Source organism: Phascolarctos cinereus, unplaced genomic scaffold (assembly GCF_003287225.1).
Source record: "Phascolarctos cinereus isolate Bilbo 61053 unplaced genomic scaffold, phaCin_HiC Scaffold_2;HRSCAF=192, whole genome shotgun sequence".
NCBI lineage: Eukaryota > Metazoa > Chordata > Mammalia > Diprotodontia > Phascolarctidae > Phascolarctos > Phascolarctos cinereus.
In genome coordinates, this window is record NW_027555625.1 from 138,737,739 (window position 1) to 138,748,268 (window position 10,530).

General features: G+C 36.4%; 1 non-coding gene across 1 annotated transcript; it reads left to right on the forward strand.

Annotated features, from left to right (window-relative positions):
* The first annotated feature begins 3,344 nt into the window (after positions 1-3,344).
* LOC144456096 (U5 spliceosomal RNA) lies at positions 3,345-3,452 on the forward strand. The gene has a single exon (XR_013484998.1). It is a non-coding gene; the product is annotated as a U5 spliceosomal RNA (small nuclear RNA).
* The last annotated feature ends 7,078 nt before the right edge of the window (positions 3,453-10,530 follow it).

The following is a 10,530-nucleotide window of genomic DNA, read 5'->3' on the forward strand; positions in this document are numbered from 1 at the left end:
AGGAGACTTTCCTCAAGAGCTGCCTATCACACTAACAACCACATACAACTCGTTTCTTTTCTTTCTTTTAAAAATGCTGACACATTTTTTAAATTACCTTCATTTTAATATATTCATTTTCTACCCATTGAGTCATTTCTTATAACAATAACAACAAAGAAATAAGGAGAGGTAAAAAAAAGCACTTCATCAAAATTAAGCAACATATGGAGTCTGATGGCATATTAAATATTCCACACCTATAGTTCCCCCACTTCCTGACCAAAGGGAGGGAGGTACATTTTCTCCTCTCTTCTTCAGGGAAAAACTTTATCACTATAATTACATAACATTAAGTTCCTTTCCCTACTCCTCCCAATTACATACTTGGTACATATTGTCTTCCTGGTTCTGCTTATTTGACTCTGCATCAGTTCATAGATGTCTTTTCATGTTTCTCTGAATTCTTTATATTTATCATTTTTCATAGGGCAATAATGTTCTATTACATTCACATGCCGCTACGTGTAAGGCATTTTCCAATTGATAGTCATCTATTTTCTTTCCATTTCTTTGCTATGATTCCCATTCACTTCTAAAACTAAAGATGTGGTTCCATGGGACCATACATGTGACCTCCACTGGCCTGGAGTCAACTTGACTTAAAAATATAATAAAAAGCAAGAGTCTGAGATTGCTGTCTACCAGCGTGACTTTGAGCATCTCATTCAGCCCCTCTCCAATTCTTCACTAATATTGGGGCAGCAACATTTTTTTTTTTGGCTAAGCAAGGGGGTTAAGTGACTTGCCTATGGTCACACAGCTAGTGACTGTTATGTGTCTGAGGCCGGATTTGAACTCAGTTCCTCCTGAATCCAGGACCAGTGCTGTATCCACCACACCACCTAGCTGCCCTGGCACAGTAATATTTGTACCACCTCCTTCATTAGCTATTGTGGGGGAAACACTTTGTTCCAAAAAGTGCTAGAAAAATGTGATGTCTCCTTCCCCGTGCACCATGACCCAGTGGTAGCAGCTTCCTCAGTGTTTCTGGAATGTGCTATCTCCCAGCTGGGGATGTTTCCATTCCTGGAATTCTCTCCTCCTCATCTCCACCTCCAGGCTTTCCTGACTTCCTTTCAGTTTCACCTGAAGTCTCATTTGTAGCCATTCCCAGTTCTCCTTGATCTTAGCACCGTCCTTCTGAGATGGCTCCCATTTTAGCTAATGTGTATCTTGTTTGTGCATAGTTGCATAGCTGTTTACATGTTGTCTCCTCAATTGGACTGTAAGCTCCTTGAGAGCAGACACCGTCTTTTAGCTTTCTTTGTAACCCCAGCACCTAGCACAGTGCCTGGCACATAGTAGGGGCTCAATCAATGTTAACGACTTGACTATTCTGCTTATCATTTTAAATGTCAAGGTGCTTGAAATACCATAAATACTGTTTGGAAAAGCATTCTACAGATCTGAGCTATTTTTGTAAGTCACAATGGTTGGGCTGACACAGACAATAGAAAAAGAGGGGAAAGCCTCACAATGAAACAGGGGTGGGGGTGGGGGGGAGAGGAAGCTTTGTTTCTTCCTTCCCTGCTTTTCTCTGCAGATAGCGCAGCTTTTAATGGGCTTTGAGAATCTAATATGAGCAATGCCTGCCTGACGTGGCTGGGTATGTAGGGGTAGATGGGAGGGAAAAGGGAGAAAGAAGGGGAGAGGAGAGAGAGGGGAAGGAGGAGACTTTAGGTCGAGTTAGCTTCCTGCTGCCATTTATCTGCACTGTGTTAGTGTGTGGGCACTAACTTTTCATCTTTATTACCATAGTGTTTGATTCCATGAGGAATTTCCTTACTTGAGTACCAGAATTCCAGGTCAACAGTTTCCCTTTAAAATCATTCTCTTCTTGGAAGGAAACCCAGCAGGGAGATCCTTAAGCAGCTCAAATCTAATGGAACCTGCAGCGATTAAACAGGGAGATAGCAGGAGAGTTGGGGAGCAGCAAACATTTTATTTGACTTTATTCCATCTGCAGCTATAGGCTTATGAAGGAACTTTGGCGGCCACAGGAGTTTAGCACCTGGTATTTGAAGCACTGTGGATTTATTGACTGTTTCGTGTAAAAAAAAATTTTAAGCACGAACTGCACTTATGAAGCCAGGGTAATGGAGCAGAAATAAAGGGGTCTGGCAATTGCTGGTAGGAAAGAGCCACAGAGACAGCTGGAGAACTTGGTGGATAGTCTAAAAGAGGAAGCAGAGTGGGACAGAAAGCATGCCAGGTCGGGAGGCAGAGGTCCTGGGTTCAAATCCTGGCTTTACTAATTTGTAAGCTATGAGATCTTGAGCAAATAATTTCACAATTTGGGGGCGTCATTTCCCTTGTCTTTAAAATGAGGGGTTTGATACCCTTCCAGCTCTGCATTTGTGACTCTATAATTTAGTCACCCACAAACAACCAGATAAAGAAAACGTTTTTGAAAGAAGAAAAAAAAATAAGTAGATAGAGAAAAAACCCTAGGCAACTGAGAGTGAAAAAAAGGAAAAGGAAGTATTTAGGGAAAAGAGCAATCAATTGGACAAAGAAGATGATGTTTTCAATTTTTGTCCCATATAATAACAGTATTTGAAACATCAGTTCTTTTTTATTAGTTTTGATTTATCAACAATCACTTCCATAAGCTTTTGAGTTTTAAATTTTTCTCCCCCTCCCTTTCCACCTCCCTCCCCAGGATGGCACACAATCTGATATAGTAGTTCTTTTTTTTAAAAAAAAATAAGTTTTTATTAATATTTTCCATTTCTTACATCACCATAGTAATCCCAAGTATCCTTCCTCCTCCCTGACAGCAATCCCACATGACAAGCAGTATTTTTTAGAGTGAGAGGAAAAAGTCAGACCAACTGACTGATGTATCAAAAATATCCCAAAACATGGACAATGTGTGACACTGATAGATATCCCACCTCTACGTAGGGTTAGGTTGGAGGTATCTTCTCATATCTGCTCATTTGAGTACTGCTTGATCTTTATAAGTTTGTTACATTTACTTTGGATTTTAGGGTATCTATTTGCTCTTTTCATTTACATTGTTGCAGTTACTGTATATATTCTTTGGGGTTTTTTTTTTTGGCTCTGCTTCCTTTTGTATCAGTTCATGCAAATCTTTCTATTCTTTTCTATGCTCATCATTTCTTATAGCATAGTAACATTCCATTACATTTTGTTTAGCCATTCCCAACTGATGGGCATCAACTTTGTTTCCGATTCTTGGCTATTACAGAAAGTACTGCTGTAAATATTTTGGAGTATATGGGGACTTTCTTCTTAATGCTGGCTTTCTTGGGATATAAACCAAGTAATGGAGTCACATGCTCTGGTTTCTTTCAGATTTATGAATCTTTTGCCTTCTATTAAAGATTTCTGTGGAAAGAAACAACGGTGAGTTCTCATTTTTAAGCAGCTAGATGTCTTAGTTTAATAAAGCACTGGGCCTGGAATCAGGAGAACCCGAGTTCAAATCTGGCCTCAGATACTTACTAACCATGTGATCTTGGGCAAGTCATTTAACCGTTGTTTGCCTTAATCCACGGGGGAAGGGAATGGCAAACCATGCCAGTATCTTTGCTAAGAAGATTCCATGGACAGTTTGGCCTATGGGGTCATAAAGATTTGGACATGATTGAATAACAACAATAGAGTTACTGGTTCAAAGGGTATGGACCTTTTAGTCACTTTATTTGCATAATTCCAAATTGCTTTCTGAAATGGTTATACCACTTCACAGCTCCACCAAAAATGTATTAGTTTGTTTGTCATCCCAAAACCCTTCCAACATTGAGTATTTTCATTTTTTTGGTCATTCTTTTTGACAATATGAGAGGTGTGAGGTGAAACATCAGGGTTGTTTAGTTTGTCATTTCTCTTATTATTGGTGATTAGGAACATTTTCTTGTGATTATGAATACTTTTTAATTCTTCTTTTGAGAACTGTTTGTTCATATTCTTTGACCACTTGTTTATTGAGGAAAGGCAGTTAATTTTATACATATTTATTAATTGTTTATATATACTTTTAAACATAATATATAAAAATCTATCTATCTATCATCTATCTATCTGTCTACTTGTCTGTCAACATCACTATAGAATCCCATTTAACAATCATTTATTAAGCACCTATATTATGTAATTCATTGGGTTAGGTGCTAGGGATACAAAGACTAAATGAAAAAGGGTCCTTGCCCTCAAGAAACTTAGTGGGTAGCTACAACATGCAAACAGATACAAATATACGTAATATATATACATAATATATATATAACATTAACATCTATGAAGATCTGGAAAGGTTTCCCATGGGAGACTGTATACAAGAGGACCCCTTAAGGAAACTTGGGGTATAAGAGGTGGTCGTGAGAAAGGAATGCATTCTAGGAATGGAGGGTAGACTGTGTGAAGGCATAAGTGTGGGAAATAGAAAAGGCCAGAATAAAAAATTAGGAAATTCATAATCTTTGAGTGTGACTGCATTTCTCTTTCCAAGGATTAATATTTGTTGAAGTATGAAGATATGCCCTGCTTATAGGTGCTAGTAAATGAAAGATGCTTATGTTCCATGTGTCTATTTAAATTTCCTTAGTCTTGTATTTTACAGCAGGAAGCAGATTCTCAAGTATTTTCGTGTCCTAACATCCCTGATCAAGCCCCAGGATCTTAATTAAACAAATAATTACTCTTCACAATAAAAGTGTGCATCAAAGAAAAATTAATTAATTTGCTAGTTTTTCCCTGTTGTAACCCTTAGAAACTGTTGAGGGCAGTATTTATATATGCATATGAATATTTCATTTTATCCTTCCTTTCTTCATTCCTTTCCATGTTACTCAATGTGATGGTGAATACAGGTCTATTTAACACTTTAATTGATTATTTTATGCTCAACATTTTTATATTTATCCAAACAACTTGACCATAGGCTCAAAGTAATGAATATATAACCTCTTGGTCTTCTATTTGTGGTATCGTAGAGTTCAGTCTGTGTATTACAGCTAACGTCCACTCATCACCCTTGCTACCTGGTCTATAGAATGTCTCTCATGAGATAAACATGGATAGATAAGTATATGTTATATGTGTGTAATTTATATTCATGTATGTGTTATACATGCACAAGCAATCTATCAATGAACATGTCTTTCCCAAAGGTGTAATAATTATCTTGTAATTTTCTTTATGCTGTGGGAGATAGATTGCTCATCCTTTGGGTCAGGAGCTCCGTCTTAGGCTTCTTCTCTCAGTGCCAACTTCCGCCTCTCCCACCACCCTTATCCTACCACTCCAAAGATGCTGCTTCTAAGATACCATCAATAGGGCTTGAACTTTGAATGGTAGTGATAGGTTACAAAGTCATTCCCTATTATCTTCTCCCCTTTGTGTCATGGTTAAGCAATTCATCTGTACCTGCTAGGACAATGGATATAGCTATCAGTCAGGGTCCTATTAAAGTCAATCATTTATTGGTTTTAAAATTAATGTTTTCATTATGGCTATTAGTACCCATGAGGGATGAAACAGTGAAAATTTCCTTACTCACAGCAGGGTCCCAGGCCCAATCAAGGCTTAAATGTATTGTTGCAAATAATCAAGATACAGGATTTTAATTTAAGCCAACAAATTAGCATGCTTCAAAATACACTTATTAAAAAAATCTTAATTCACAAATTTTCTAGTTGTTCTTACTGGTTACAAATGGAAGATGGAATTTGGTCTACGTGTGTCAGGAGAAGCAGCATCTGGTGGAAGAAAATACTAGCTGGACTTTCAGTCAGGAGAGCCCTAAATTCAGATCCTAGCTGTCTTACTTATTAGATTTGGAACACTGGGTGAATCACTTAATTTCTTTTAGCCTCATTTTTCTCCTCTGTAAAATGGAAAGTATAACACTTTTGCTTTCTCACCAGTTTCTTGTGAGGAAGGTATTTGGAAATCTTAACATGTTATGTAAAATTAGTTATTATTATATATTTTAATATATATTATATGATTTCATTATTTCAATATAAATGTTTTTACACACAGGTAGATTTTTTGTGAAGTCACACAACTATTATATTAACAACTACTTATCACAGAGGTGAAGGCTTTCTAGTCAAGTTGCCTTTTTCCCTAGTCCGGCTCAGTGCTTTATTATCCTGAAACTGGTCTGGGGTTAGAGGGCTGTCTGGAGCACAATAATTGTTTTGGGACACCTTTGATGACCCCTTTCATTCATGAAAAGCAAATGGTAGGTGAATTCCAATTCTAGATGTAGAAATAAGCATCTGTCTGAGCGTTTGTTCTTATTCAGCTTAGATGAGACACTCTCTAGGCATAGTCAGGGGCTTTGGGTTAGGATACCTGTAGGGATGTGCCAGAGCCAGCTGTAACCCTCTTGAGAGGGTCAATTATTAAGTTTTCAGTGTAAACATTTATATCTTAAAAATTACAGTCTCTACATATCAGGATTTGATTTATTGTTTTTTTGATTGTTTAGTCTTTAAAAGAAGGTGTTAATAATTCAAATTAAACTTAAAATTATGTCCTGTGAACATTTTCCCCCTGGAGAGCTGGCTATTAAACATTTACTAGCATACCTCTATACTGCTCTATAAACATTGCTTGAGTTCAACAGGAATGCCATAGATGGCTTACAGGATGAAGTCATCATGAGCCTGGAGGATTGGCAATGGTAGACAAGTAATAATAATGATGATGATAATAATAATAACTGGCACTTATAAGGCACTTTAAAGGTTTACAAAGTGATATATACATATACACGCATGAACCTACACATGCATGCATGTTTATGTGTGTATACATATACACATATAATACCTTATATATGCACACATACACATATGTATGTGTGTATATGTATAGATGCATATACACTTATGTATATGCATACACATGCACACACACACACATATATGGATGTTTGCCTGTCTACCTAATGTCTATCCCTAGGATAATTTTTATTTTTCAAATCCAAAAGAGCTTCAGGAAGGCATCATGAGGATATAGCATGTGAGTAAGACCTTAAAGGGGGGAAGAGTTTTAATAAGTAAGACTGACTTATTCAGTAGGAAAAGAGAAAATGTTGCATGGTTGGTAGAAAAGTGACATCCCCACTACAATACCTTTGATAAATGATCACCCAGTCTTTGCATGGAGATCTCAAGTGACAGGGAACTAACTACCTTTCAAGGTAATTTATTCTATGTCTGCATACCTTTAACTGTTAGGGACATTTCCTCTGTTACATCAAGCCTAAATTTTCATCTGTACATAAGGAAAATTAACTGACAGTCATGGGAAGAATGGATTAGAAAAGATATGGATTATAAGAAGTTCAGATGGTAGGACAATAGTCCATTTGTAAGATACTATGGTAAAGATATAAAGATATATCGTCAAGTGCTTTCACCTGCAAATCAGGGGATCTGGATTCTGGTCCTAGTTCTATCACTAATTTGCTGTGTGACCTTGGGAAAGTCACTTAATTTTTTTTCACCTATATTTTCTCATCTTTGAGTTCGCTTTCAGCTTTATAATTTCCACCTGTGCTACCCCCCATATTTATGAAGTATCCAGTCAATCAATCAATAAGCATTTATTTGAGCACCTGCTATGTATCAAGTGCTGGAGAAGCAAATGCAATATGAGAATACAAATACAAAGACAATCTCCCTAGTTGCAAGGAACTTAAATTCTAATGAGAGAGGCAACAAAGACATACATAAATGTGTAGGGAATAAATATAAAGAGAACAAATAAAAATAAACACAAAGTAGTTAAATACAAGGTAGAGTGGGAGGGACAAAACTAGGAGTTGAGGAGAATAGGAAAGGCTTCATGTAGAAAATGGTGCTTGTGTTGTGTATTGAAGAAGATTCTATGAGGCACAAATTAGGAGAGAGCACATTATAGTCATGGGGGGCAGCCAATGCAAAAGTACAGAGAAAAGAGATGGAGTGTCCATCAGTGGCCACTTTGGCTGGACCCAAGGGTGTGCTAGTAAGTGTTTGAAAACCGAGTCTCCAAAAAAATTGTACACAGGACACACTTTTAATTTTAATCTTCATTATTAACATTTTCTCCATCACCTTAAGTCTAGACAATCATCAAAACAATAAAGCATGTTCTGATTTGTAACATTTGTCAATTTCTTAAGTGTAAATGATCACACTGAAAATTTTCATATTTGGGTTCTTGGCCCCAGGACATCATTGACACAGAATGGAGGAAGTAGAATAACATACAATGAAGATACAAAGATAAGTTGGGGCAAGGTTGTGAAGGTTTTTTTTTTTTCTTAACTCCTTGAGAATTGATAGATGGTGAGAGGAGTCAACATTTGTATGGCACTTTAAGGTTTACAAATCACTTTACAAATACAATATTGTTTTATCATCACAACAATTCAGAGATAGGTATTGTTGTTATACTCATTTTACAAATGAGGAAACTGATGCAGGTAGAGGTTAAGTGACTTGCTCAGGGTCACATAAAATGTCTAAAGCTGATTTTGAACTCAGGTCTTCATGACCCCAGACCCAGCACTCTATCCACTGTACCACCTAGTAGCTTCTAGATTAGTGGAACACACTAGATAAGAAATAATCAGGAAAAAATTAATTCAATAACCCAGTCTTATATAAACATGAGAACATCAATTACTTTGGAAAGAATTCCCTATTTGATAGGAACTTCTGAGAAAAATTGGAAACCAGGCTAGAAGAAATCAGATGTAGACCATTATCTCATATTTGATACCACAATAAGCTCAAAGTGGATATTTAGATCTGAATATTAAAGTTTATACCACAGCAAAATTAGAAGGGAGAAGCAGATCAAGTATCTTTTATAGCTATAGCTTAGATGATTCTTTTTTGTTAAAATTCAAGTTTAAATTCAGAATTCACTCCCTTCCACTTCCCACCCACTGAGAAAACAAGAAAAACAAAACCTATTACAAACATATACATATATATGTGTTTTCTGCATTTTTTTCAGTCTATACTCTGAGTCCATTACTTCTCCATCTGGAGTCAGATAGCGTGCCTCATCATTTGATTTCCTGGAACTGTGGTTGGTTCCATTGTGTTGACCAGAGTTCCCAAATCCCTCAAAGGTTCCTACCTTCCAGATTCTCTTGGGTCTGCCCACTTCATCCTTCACTAATCCACAAGAATCTTCCAAGGCTTTTCCAAATCCATTCCAGTCCTCCCTCCTTCTCCCAATTGCTTCCCATGGCACAATAGCATTCCATCACATATACACACCAAAATTTGTTTAGCCATTCCCCAAGCTATGGTAGCACCTCCTCCTTTGACCATTTATTGATTGGGGAATAGCTCTTATTCTCATAAAGTTTCCTGTATGTCTTAGAAATCAGATCTTTAGCAAAGATATATGCTATAAAGTTTCCACACACACACACCCATCCCTGTTTTCCACTTGTAATTTTAGCTGTATTGGTTTTCTTTGTGTAAAACTTTTTTCATTTTATGAAATAAAAAGTGTCCATTTTAATTCCTATGAACCTTTCTGTCTCTTCTTTGACCTGCTCCCCTATCCATAGATATGACAGATAATTTCTACCAAGCTCCTGTAATTTATTTACATGTCACCCTTTATTTCCAAAAGACCTATTTTTAGCTGGTATTGGTATAGGGTATGTGATATTGGTCTATACCTATTTTCTGCCAGATTGCTTTCAAATTTTCCTAATAGTCTTTGTGGAACAGTGAGTTCTTACCCCTATATCTGGGTTCTTTGGATTTGTCAAACATATAGCTGCAGTATTCATTGTATGTAATTAATCTGTTCCACTGATCAACCTCTTCATTTCTTACCCAGTACCAAATTATTTTTAATGATTACAGATTTGTAGTACAGTTTGAGGTCTGGTACTACCAGGCTCCCCTTCTTCCCCAACTTTTTTCATTAATTCCCTTATATTCTTGACCTTTTGTTTTTCCAGGTGATTTTTAAATTTTTTTTCTAGCTTTCTAAAGTAATTCTCTGGTAGTTTTATTGGTTTAACACTTAAGTAAATTAATTTAGCTTGTGTTGCCATTTTTATTATACTGGCTTTGCCTACCCATGAGCAATGAATATTTCTCCAATTACTTAGATATGTTTTTATTTGTATACAGAATATTTTGTAATTGTCTTCATAGAATTTCAGCTTGTTTTGGAAGGTAGACTCTCAAGTATTTTATACTATTTGTATTTTTTAAACCCCTGATCTTATTGGAAGAGCCCATCCTTTAGCTTATTCTCATTACAAATAATGCTAGCTCTTAGTGTTAGAAATATACTATTTATCATATGAAGAAAGGTTCCACTTATTTTGATATTTTCTAGTGTCTTTTTTTAAAAACAGGAAGGGATGTTGTCTCTTATCAAAACCTTTTTCTACATCTATTGATATAATCATGATTTTGTTATTAATATGGTCAATTATGTTTATAACTTTCCTACTATAAACCAGTCCTGCTTTCCTGG